The 12,000-nt window shown below is 37.9% G+C and overlaps 1 protein-coding gene and 1 non-coding gene across 3 annotated transcripts in view; one reads left to right on the top strand and one right to left on the bottom strand.

Moving 5' to 3' along the window:
- Positions 1–12,000, top strand: part of TTC28 (tetratricopeptide repeat domain 28) — a 563,147-nt gene that overhangs the window by 28,379 nt on the left and 522,768 nt on the right. The gene's annotated exons all lie outside the window — the stretch shown is intronic.
- On the bottom strand, positions 3,179–3,285 carry LOC139037941 (U6 spliceosomal RNA). The gene has a single exon (XR_011490879.1). It is a non-coding gene; the product is annotated as a U6 spliceosomal RNA (small nuclear RNA).

Raw genomic sequence — 12,000 nt, 5'->3', positions numbered from 1 at the left:
AAAGGACATCTTTTTTGGGTCTTAATTCTAGAAGGTCTTGTAGGTCTTCATAGAACCGTTAAACTTCTTCAGCGTTACTGGTCAGGGCATAGACTGTGGATTACTCTGATATTGAATGGTTTGCCTTGGAAATGAACAGAGATCATTCTGTCGTTTTTGAGATTGCATCCAAGTACTGCATTTTGGACTCTTGTTGACTATGATGGCTACTACATTTCTTCTAAGGGATTCCTGCCCACAGTAGTAGATATAATGGTCGTCTTGAGTTAAATTCACCCATTCCAGCCTATTTTAGTTAGCTCATTCCTATAATATTGATGTTCACTCTTGCCATCTCCTTTTGATTCATAGACCTAACATTCCGGGTTCCTATGCAATACTGCTCTTTACAGCATCGGACCTTGCCTCTATCACCGTCACACCCACAGCTGGGTGGTGTTTTTGCTTTCATTCTGTCTCTTCATTCTTTCTGGAGCTATTTCTCCACTGATCTCCAGTAGCATATTGGGCATCTACCAACCTGGGGAGTTTGTTAATTTACAATGCTGTGTTAGTTTCAAGTGTGTATGTATATATTCATGTATTCTTTTTCATTCTTTTTCCATTTTTCCATTATAGGTTTTTACAGATATTGAGTATAGTTCCCTGTTTTATACAGTAAATCCTTTTTGTATATAGTAGTGTGTATATGTTAATCCCAAGCTCCTAATTTATCCCCCACTTCCCCCTGCTATCCCTTTTAGTAACCATAAGTTTGTTTTTATATCTATGAGACATTTTTTATATCTATGAATTGATTTCTATTTTATAAATAAGTTCATTTGTATCATTTCTTTTTAGATTCCACACATAAGTGATATGATATGATACTTGTCTTTTCTCTGTCTGACTTACTTCACTTAGTATCATGATCTCTAGGCCCAGCCATGTGGCTGCAGATGACATGACTTCATTCTTTTTTATGGTTGTCAACTCTTACTACTTTTTCCTGGAAACTGCAATGAGCTTATGTGAATGTATCATTCACTGAGTCCCGCTAATGTCACTTAATTATTTTTATTGTTATATAAACTTGAATGTATCTGAGTCTTAAATTAGCTTGAAAATTCCTTGAAAGTTTGTTGTTTATTTATCTTATAGCCCTAACATTGCTGTGCACTTTTAAAAAAAATATTAAAAATTTTTATTTATTCATTTATTGGCTACACAGGGTTCTTGTTGCTACGCGAGGCATTTTTCTGTTTGCAGGGAGTGGGGGCTAGTCCTCGTTGTGGTACATGGGCTCCTCGTGGTGGCTTCTCTTACTGAGGAGCACAGGCTCTAGAGCATGGACTCAGTAGTTGTGATACACGGGCTTAGTTGCCCAGAGGCATGTGGAATCTTCCTGTACCAGGGATTGAACCTGTGTCCCCTGCATTGGCAGGCAGATTCTTAACTACCAGGCCACTAGGGAAGTGCAACTATGCGCTTTTTTTTAAGCCTCAATGAGAAAATTAGGAGGCATAATTGTGTGTGTGTGTGTGTGTGTGTATGTGTGTTTTTGAAGACTTCTAAGGATGCAGTTGTCACAGACCATAAACTTGATGTTTAGAAATTCTTTTAATCATTAGCTGAAGACCTCAATAGTTTTAGTCTACTTTTTAATCTGTTCTGGAAGAAATCTTTCTTTCAAGTCTCACACATTAAAACTTTTTGTGTGTTTAGTGAGATAGCGTCGTATAATGGAAACAGCACTTACAGGCACTCCTTGCTTTGTATGGTAGCATAGTAGCTTAGAGATGACTGTGCAGGCTGAAAAATCTTTCACTGTGATCATTGCAGCAATTTTGATTGTTCTGTGACCTTTGCAAGTTTTTATCAAAATTTTAAAAACTCTTACTGTAGATTATAAATATATAAGGAAAGGAAAATATTAAATATTAAAATATTTAAAAACTAATATTCAATGCCTGTGATTTAAAACATTAAGGATTTGTTTTATTTTTATATTAAAAACTTACCCAGAGTTATTTGAACAGTGCTTACTGCCTTCTCATCATGTAGTTTATAATACAGCATGAGCAAATGTCAGTGACAATATGCCTTGACAAACTGTCATACTCCTTTGTAATTTTGCATCAGCTTCTACTGTTTTAATATTTGTGCTTTCAGTTTTGTGAAATATCTTTGAAAATTCCTGTAATTCCAATAATTTTGCCAGCATCACTTTCTCTGGAACATATTCAGCTTTTTTGTCACAACTACTTTCTTCATTTATGTCCGTAAGTTCATGATCCAAAGTTCTTCTGACTGAATTCCTTGAATGGTAGACATATCAGCATCCCGACAGTCAGCTGTTCTCCTATATCTTTCTTTATATTTGATTTCAATTTTACCTTCAGTGTTGTTACTTTTTATTTCTTTGCTGCACTCATATTCGTTGCTCAGTTCTCTTTTGAGACTGTTCATATGGGTTTATCACTGGAAGATAAGGGGGCAGCATAACTACTACTTTGCTGTTTGTATATGAGCTGAATAACAGATTTGCAGTGACCAATCTCTGACAGACTTTTTATTTATTTATTTATATAATTTGGTTATGCCGGATCTTTAATTGTGGCATCCAAAATCTTAGTTGCAGCATGTGGGATCTAGTGCCCTGACCAGGGATTGAACCTGGACCCTTTGCATTGGTAGCGCAGAGTCTTAGCTGCTGGACCACCAGGAAAGTCCCTCTGACAGACTTTGAAACAAATGATGTTTGGTCAGTAATCATGATGCATGTCTTTTTATTATGTAGCAGTTGTGTACTGAAGAGCTAGCAGTGGAGTTTGTACTTTTACGCATTTACTCACAGTTAATATACCCTTGTGATGCCAGTGATGCCATCACTGACTCAGTGGGTGTGAGTCTGGGCCAGTTCCGGGAGTTGGTGATCGACTGGGAAGCCTGGTGTGCTTTGGTCCATGGGGTTGCAAAGTAGAACATGACTGAGTGACTGCACTGAACTGAATATACCATGGTATGTAAAACTCAAACTGCATTATTAGGGAACTGGTGTTATTTAACTGTGGTAACTGAAATTCATATATATTGAGGCATGTGAAACAGAGGCTGCTGGTTCTTTGTTTTTTTTTTTTTTTTTAGTCCAGTTTTTATTTATTTTTTCATTTATTTTTATTAGTTGGAGGCTAATTACAAAAATATGGAATGCTTCATGAATTTGCATGTCATCCTTGCACAGGGGCCTTGCTAATCTTCTCTGTATCATTCCAATTTTAGTATATGTGCTGCCGAAGCAAGCACACTGCTGGTTCTTTGGTAAGACCTGAGTTTTTTCTCCTTATATGTTGCTTTTCCTCTATAAGCCCTAGTTTTTCTATTATAAACTGTGTTAACATCACAAACCTTGAAGGGTTGTATTGAAGATTAAATAAAATAATGTTAGACATTTAGCACAGAGTTTCTCATATACAGGTTATTTAATACATGATAGTTATAAATGATGATGGTGCTAACCACCATCATCATGCTACAATTGTTCTGTATTTGTACACATACAGTTTTTAGTCAAATTACCCAATTTTTTTGAGCATTTTTCTTCCTCTTATAATAATCTCAGAAATCATCTGAGTCCTCCCAGTTTCTGCTGATCATTTTTTAAAAAGTATGATGCCACATGGATGAAATGTTCCATTAAGATATATGTGTTACAGAGGGAAGAGGGAGACTTTTTTTCACCATATGTATAAGACATATGCTCTCTTTTGAATAACTTGTCAGATACTATTTTTCTTTTTTATGTGTGCCATATTTTATTTTGACTCAACAAATATCTATTAGGCATTTGCTATATAGGTAAGCATTGTTCTTCTGTGGTAAGAGTTGTTTAGTTGATTTATCTTAAAAAATTTGCACACGGACATTTTTCATTGTTTTGATATTCTACTTTTTAATGATTAAACAAAAGAACAGGGACTACCCTGGCAGTCCAGTGCCTGTGCCGTCGTGCTGCGCCGCAGGGCGCGTGGGCTCCAGTGCCTAAGACATCGTGCTGCGCCGCAGGGCGCGTGGGCTCCAGTGCCTAAGACATTGTGCTGCGCCACAGGGCGCGTGGGCTCCAGTGCCTAAGACATCGTGCTGCACCGCAGGGTGCGTGGGCAGGAAATTAAGATCCCAAGAGAGTGTATTGATGATCTAGACTTGTATAAGCTTTTGCTTTGTAAGAAATCACTCTAAAACTTAGTGGCTTAAAATAAGAACCATTTATTTAACTCAAGATTCTGTAAGTCAGCTGGGTGACTCTTTTGGTCTGAACCCAGCTAATTTCCACTGGACTTGTTCATGTGTTCAAGGTCATCTAGGGGTTTGACTGGTGGTTGAATAATCTGAAACAGTCTCATTCCCATTTCTTACAGTTAGAATGCTGTTAGCTGGGAAACGGTAGTAACTGGGCCATGTGTCTCTTATCATCCAGCAGATTTTAATGGACTTCTTCACATGGTAATTGTAGGATTCCAAGCACTGCAAGAAAGTGGAAGCACTGGGACACAGCAGTTTTGAGTCTGTTTTCACCTTTGCTATTTTCCCATTGGTCAGAGCAACTCACATGACCAAGCCCAGACCCACTGTAAGAGGGGCTTACCTAAGGGCATATTTAGAAAGGGAAGAATTTTTGGCCATCCTTGTGATTTACCTCTGTATTCTTTGCCAGGTCATATGTACAATATGGTACATATTTATGTACCCTCATTCCTAAAATATATCCCTTGTAAAAATACTTATTTTTAATTGAAGAATAATTGCTTTACAATGTTGTGTTTGTTTTTGCCACACAACAATGTGAATCAGCCATAAGTATACATATAACCCCTTCCTCCCACCCCCTCACCCCTCTACCCATCCTTCTAGGTCATCACACAGCAGCGGGCTGAGCTAACTTTGTTACACAGCAGTTTCCCACTAGCTATCTGTTTTACACAGGGTAATGCGTGTGTTTGAATGTCACTCTCAATTCATCCTACCCTCTCCTCTTGCTGTGTCTACAAGTCTGTTTTCTCCATCTGCATCTCTATTCCTGCCCTGGAAATAGGTTCACCAGTACCATTTTTCTAGATTCTATATATATGCATTAATTCAAGAAATTTTTTTCTTTCTGACTTTCCATATCGCTTCTTAGTTGTATCTACTTTAGTTTGATTTCTTACCCTTTATCTTTTTGTTTTGAAATTTTCTTGTATCACATCTTTTCAGACAAGTCAATTGTGAAGTAGTTACTATCATTTTAGTGTGAATTGTGAGTTACAGAAATAGTTATATTCTTGAGGGGTTTGGTAGTTTTCATGTGGTACAACACTATATAAGGAAAAATTTCACAGTAAGAAACATAAATACCTCTTCTTTCTGTAAAGCTCTTTTCATATTTTCATTTATTGATTATCAGTCAGTCAGTCAATTCAGTCTCTCAGTCATGTCCGACTCTTCGTGACCCCATGAATCGCAGCACACCAGGCCTCCCTGTCCATCACCAACTCCCGGAGTTTACTCAAACTCATGTCCATCGAGTCGGTGATGCCATCCAGTCATCTCATCCTCTGTCGTCCTCTTCTCCTCCCGCCTTCAGTATTTCCCAACATCAGGGTCTTTTCCAATAAGTCAGTTCTTCTCATCGGGTGGACAAAGTATTGGAGTTTCAGCTTCAGCATCAGTCCTCCCAATGAATATTCAGGACTAATTTCCCTTAGGATGGACTGGTTGGATCTCCTTGCAGTCCAAGGGACTCTCAAGAGTCTTCGCCAACACCACAGTCCAAAAGCATCAATTCTTCAGCGCTCAGCTTTCTTTATGGTCCAACTCTTACATCCATACATGACTACTGGAAAAACCATAGCTTTGACTAGATGGACCTTTGTTAGCAAGGTAATGTTTCTGCTTTTTAATATGCTGTCTAGGTTGGTCATAACTTTTCTTCCAAGGAGTAAGTGTCTTTTAATTTCATGGCTGCAGTCACCATCTGCAGTGATTTTGGAGCCCAGAAAAATAAAGTCTGCCACTGTTTCCACTGTTTCCCCGTGTATTTGCCATAAAGTGATGGGACCGGATGTCGTGATCTTAGTTTTCTGAATGTTGAGCTTTAAGCCAACTTTTTCACTCTCTTCTTTCACTTTTATCAAGAGGCTTTTTATTGATTATACCTGATGACAAAATCCTATCATCAGGTACAATACTCAATGACAGAGTATTATATCTTATTTGTTAGTTGCTACACCTGATGACAGAGTTATAGGTAATAAAAAATGTTGAAAAATATTGTGGCCTTATGTTTCCTTTTGGTTTACCTAAATTATAATAGTAGCAAAATATAATAGCTCTTATTGGATGTTTATTTGCCAAAGGATGCTTATTTGTCTGAATACTTTTGTGATATCAGTTTTATACTCAAAATAATCTTATGCAGTAGATACTATTATTCCAGCTTTGTAAAAGTGAGTGTTTAGTGAGTGGTTAAATAATTTGCCCAAGACACCCAGCTAGTAACTTAAAGAGTTAGACTTTAACCTAGGTCTGTCTGACTCTGAAGAATTTTTCCTTAATCAGTATACTATAATACTTCCCTGGATAAAAGAGTTCATTAATTAAGGAATCGTAAGAGTTCAGAATTCTGTCTCAAATTTTAACACTGATATGCCATATAATGTTGAGTCGACCATTCAGTTTCAGTTTCCTGTAATATAAATCAGTCTGAGATTGCAATTTATTTGCTTTTTACTTGTCATTACAAGTGAAAAAAAAAGATGTTTTAAATGACTTGGAGCTTAATAACAGAAATGCACAAAATGTTTTTAGGTTTATTTTTATAGAATATTAGTATGCATTTATTATTCACATTAGTGCTCTTTAAATTTCAGTTCATTTCTTCAGCAAGACACATATTTATTGAGCATTTCTGTGTGCTTGGCACCATTCTAAAGCTTAGTGATTCAAAAAGAACCAGGCTGTTACAACTAACATTCTGAAGGGGAGACGCAGAAAATAAAGTGATAAATACATATGTAAATATTTGAAAGTGATAAGTGCTTGGAAGACTATTCGAAACAGACTACACTAAAAGGGATTCCCTGATAGCTCAGCTGGTAAAGTATCCGCCTACAATGTGGGAGACTTGTGTTCGATCCCTGGGTTGGGAAGATCCCTTGGAGAAGGGAAAGGCTACCCATTCCAGTATTCTGGCCTGGAGAATTCCACGGACTATATCGTCCATGGGGTCATGAAGAGTCAGACACGACTGAGCAACTTTCACTTCACACTGAAAGGAAAGAGTCCGGAGAAGGTGAGTGGCAGAATTAGAGGAGAGTGCTGGGGAGGAGATGAGATTCAATGGGGCCTGGAAGGACTGCATTTGAAGATTTGGGCGAAGCGCATTCCAGGCAGCATAAGCAGCTAGTTTGAATTTGGTTAACGGAAGAAAATAGCACTAACGTCAGTGGAGCACAGTGAACAAGTGAGTGAAGTGGAGACTGTAGGAGATGAGGTTGTTGAGGTGGCCAGAAGCCAGGTAATGTACAGCCTTGGCTTTTTAAACCATTGTAGGGTTTTAAGGTTTATTCAAAGATTGATAGCATATGATTGAAAGATTTTAACCAGAGTGATAACAATTTATGGTCAGTCTAGTTAAAGGTTATGAGTATGTTTAATTTCTACATATCTGTGACTTTCCAAAATTTCTTCTGTTACTGATTTCAAATTTCATTCCATTGTGATACTTGGTATCATATCAAATCATTTAAAATTTATTGAGGCTTGCTTTATAGCTTAGCATATCATCTTTCTCAAGAATGTTCTGCCTGCACTTGAGAACAATGTATATTCTGCTGTTGTGGTGTTTTTTAGATGTACATTAGGCCTAATTAGTTTATAGTATTGCTCAAGTCTTCTGTGGTCCTGTTCGTTACTGGAAGTTTTGACATCCCTAACTCTCACTGTTGAATTCTCTTTTTCTCCCTTCACTTTTATTAGTTTTGCTTCATGTATTTTGGGGGCTCTGTTGTCTGGTGCTAATATTTTTATAATTTTATGTCTTTCTGAAAGATTGATCATTTTGTCATAAAATATCCTTGGTCTGTAGTAACAATTTTTGCTGTAAAGTCTATTTTGTCCGATATTAATAGCGCACCCTCTCTATTTGGGTCGCTGCTTACAGGATGTATCTCTCCCCATGCTTTTCCTTCCAGCTTGTTAGTTTGAAACTAACATGAGTGTCTTATAAATAGTCTATGACTATATCATGGTTTTGTTTTTCAATAACAATCTATTCTGCCAATCCCTTTCCTTTGATTGTAGTGTCTAATTCATTTATATTTAATATAACTGCTGAAAAGGTAGGGTTTATACCTGCTTTTTATATGTTTCCTATATGACTTTTTTAATGTCTTGTTTGTTTTTTGTGTCTTTTTTCTATTCTTCTCTTCCTGCATGACTTCCTTTTTTATGTTAAATATTTTCTTATATACCATTATATTTCCTTGTTTTTTTTGCTATATATATTTTTATATTTTATATTTATATATTTTTACTATATATATTTTTAGTTTTTTTTCCACTGGTTGTCCTAGGAGTTATAATTAACATCTTTATTTAAAACAATATAGTTTGAATTTATATAAATTTAATTTCAAAAGTATACGAAACTTTGATATGATACAGCTTCATTCCTTTCTCCTTCCTTTGTGCTATTTGTTGTCCTACAGATGACATCTTTATATATTATAAGCCCTTCAGCATAATCTTATAATTATTATTTTATGCCATTGTCTTTTAAATGAAACAATTTCTACTTCTTAATTGATATTCTGTTTTTGGTGAGACATTGAGCTCAGTTCAGTTCAGTCGCTCAGTCATGTCCAACTCTTTGCAACCCCATGAACTGCAGCACGCCAGGCCTCCCTGTCCATCACCAACTTCTAGAGTCCACCCAAACCCATGTCCATAGAGTCAGTGATGCCATCCAACCATCTCATCCTTTGTCATCTCCTTCTCCTCCTGCCCTCAATCTTTTCCAGCATCAGGATCTTTTCCAATGAGTCAACTCTTCACATGAGGTGGCCAAAGTATTAGAGTTTCAGCTTCAACATCAGTCCTTCCAATGAACACCCAGGACTGATCTCCTTTAGGATGGACTGGTTGGATCTCCTTGCAGTCCAAGGGACTCTCAAGAGTCTTCTCCAACACCACAGTTCAAAAGCATCAATTATTTGGCGCTCAGCTTTCTTCACAGTCCAACTCTCACATCCATACATGACCACTGGAAAAACCATAGCCTTGACTAGACGGACCTTTGTTGGCAAAGTAGTGTCTCTGCTTTTGAATATGCTGTCTAGGTTGGTCATAACTTTCCTTCCAAGGAGTTAAATGTCTTTTAATTTCATGGCTGCAGTCACCATCTGCAGTGATTTTGGAGCCCCGCAAAATAAAGTCTGCCACTGTTTCCACTGTTTCCCCATCTATTTGCCATGAGTGATGGGACTGGATGCCATGATCTTAGTTTTCTGAATGTTGAGCTTTAAGCCAACTTTTTCACTCTCCTCTTTCACTTTCATCAAGAGACTCTTTAGTTCTTCTTCACTTCTGCCATAAGGGTGGTGTCATCTGCATATCTAAGGTTATTGATATTTCTCCCGGCAATCTTGATTCCAGCTTGTGCTTCATCCAGCCCAGCATTTCTCATGATGTACTCTACGTATAAGTTAAATAAGCAGAGTGACAATATACAGATTTGACGTATTCCTTTCCCTATTTGGAACCAGTCTGTTGTTTCATGTCCAGTTCTAGCTGTTGCTTCCTGACCTGCATACAGGTTCTCAAGAGGCAGGTCAGGTGGTCTGGTATTCCCATCTCTTTCAGAATTTTCCACAATTTATTGTGATCCACACATCAAAGGCTTTGGCATAATCAGTAAAGCAGAAATAGATGTTTTTCTGGAACTCTCTTGCTTTTTTGATGATCCAGCGGATATTGGCAATTTGATCTCTGGTTCCTCTGCCTATTCTAAAACCAGTTTGAACGTCTGGAAGTTCACGATTCATGTATTGCTGAAGCCTGGCTTGGAGAATTTTGAGCATTACTAGCGTGTGAGATGAGTGCAACTGTGTGGTAGTTTGAGCATTCTTTGGCAATGCCTTTCTTTGGGATTGGAATGAAAACTGACCTTTTCCAGTCCTGTGGCCACTGCTGAGTTTTCCCAATTTGCTGGCATATTGAGTGCAGCACTTTCACAACATCATCTTTCAGGATTTGAAATAGCTCAACTGGAATTCCATCACCTCCACTAGCTTTGATCATAGTGATGCCTCCTAAGGCCCACTTGACTTCACATCCTAGGATGTCTGGCTCTAGGTGAGTGATCACACCATCGTGATTATCTGGGTTGTGAAGATCTTTTTTGTATAGTTCTTCTGTGTATTCTTGCCACCTCTTCTTAATATCTTCTGCTTCTGTTAGGTCCCTACCATTTCTGTCCTTTATTGAGCCCATCTTTGCATGAAATGTTCCCTTGGTATCTCTAATTTTCTTGAAGAGATCTCTAGTCTTTCCCATTCTTTTGTTTCCCTCTATTTCTTTGCATTGTGCTCAGGCTTAACTTTACTTTTTTTTTTTTCTTTAATTGCTTCGACATGGTTTTCTTTAGTACTTTGAATATATTTATAGTGCTGGCTTAAAGTTTTTGTTTCCTAAGTCCGATATCTGTGTTTCCTTAGGGACAGATTCTTTTGCCTGCTTTTTTTTTTTTGGCAGTGTATGGGCCATACCTACCTGTTTCTTTATGTATCTCATAATTTTTTTGTCGAAAAATGTACTTTTAAAGTAGTAATATATTGTAGCAAGGGGCTTCCTAGATGGCGCTAGTGGCAAAGAATCCGCCTGCCAGTGCAAAAAAGACACCCAGGTTCAATCCTTAGGTTGGGGAGATCCCCCAGAGGAGGAAATGGCAACCCACTCCATTATGCTTGCCTGGAGAATTCTGTGGACAGAGGAGCCTGGCTGGCTACAGTCCATAGGGTCTCAAAGATTCTGAGGCAGCTGAAGTGACCTAGCACACATACATATTGTAGCAACTTTGAAAACCATAGTATTCTTTGTCCCCCGGCCTGGGCTTATTGTTGATTGTTGCTGTTGCCTTTTGTGAGTTAGTGACTTTCCTGGACTAACTTTTTAAAGTCTTGTGTAGCACTGAAGTTTCTGCCTGGCTAGCTGTTGATTGCATAGAAATTCCTTAAATGCCTTGAACCAATAATTCTCCCAGCCTTTGAAGAGTTCTCTGTGTGGGGGGCATACTTTGAACATTCTGGCAACTTGCAGTGCTGTCTTAGCCTTCACTTCCTGCTTGTGTAAAACCTCAAGTTCAGCCAGAGGTAAGAGATTAGAATCATTCTCAGGTCTTTCTTGGGCATTCACATTCCTAGATTTCTAAGAATGTAGGAGCTTTTCAGAGCCTCCTATGAACATCTCATTTTCCAGACATTTCTTTATCTTGTTTACGCAGTTGTATTACTTCTTCAGGCAGCTGTGATGTTAAGCTATTGCCACTGATTTTGTTTGACACATGCCCTGAGGAGAGGGCTGTTTGTACTGAGTTATCTCTGAGTCAGGTCAAATAAAGTCTTAAGACTGTAGGTTTCTTAAGAAGCTGCCAAACAAGTCAGATAGTGGTAGGGATAGGGTGCTTGGAAAACTCCAAACCGTTTTTACCCCCACTATTGGTTCCTAAGCTTCTGGTTTTCACAAGTATTGTGTTTGAGAGACTGCTTGGTTTTCACATCTACCCCAGAGTTCGGAGAAGAGGATAAAAATAGTGTAGGGTAAAACCTCACAAACTTGTTGTTCTTTGAGATTCAGCTGTTTTTCTTGAAAAAACACTCCTTGGGCTGCTGCAAGTTGTTGGTTAATTTCCAGACTTCTCAGAAGTTGATTTTGAAAAGTTTTGCTAATGTTCTTGCTGCTTTTATAGAAAAGCATATTTTTGGA

Source organism: Odocoileus virginianus, chromosome 12 (genome assembly GCF_023699985.2).
Source record: "Odocoileus virginianus isolate 20LAN1187 ecotype Illinois chromosome 12, Ovbor_1.2, whole genome shotgun sequence".
NCBI classification, from domain to species: Eukaryota; Metazoa; Chordata; class Mammalia; order Artiodactyla; family Cervidae; genus Odocoileus; species Odocoileus virginianus.
Note: the sequence above shows the minus strand (reverse complement) of the source record. Positions and strands in the feature narration are given on the sequence as shown.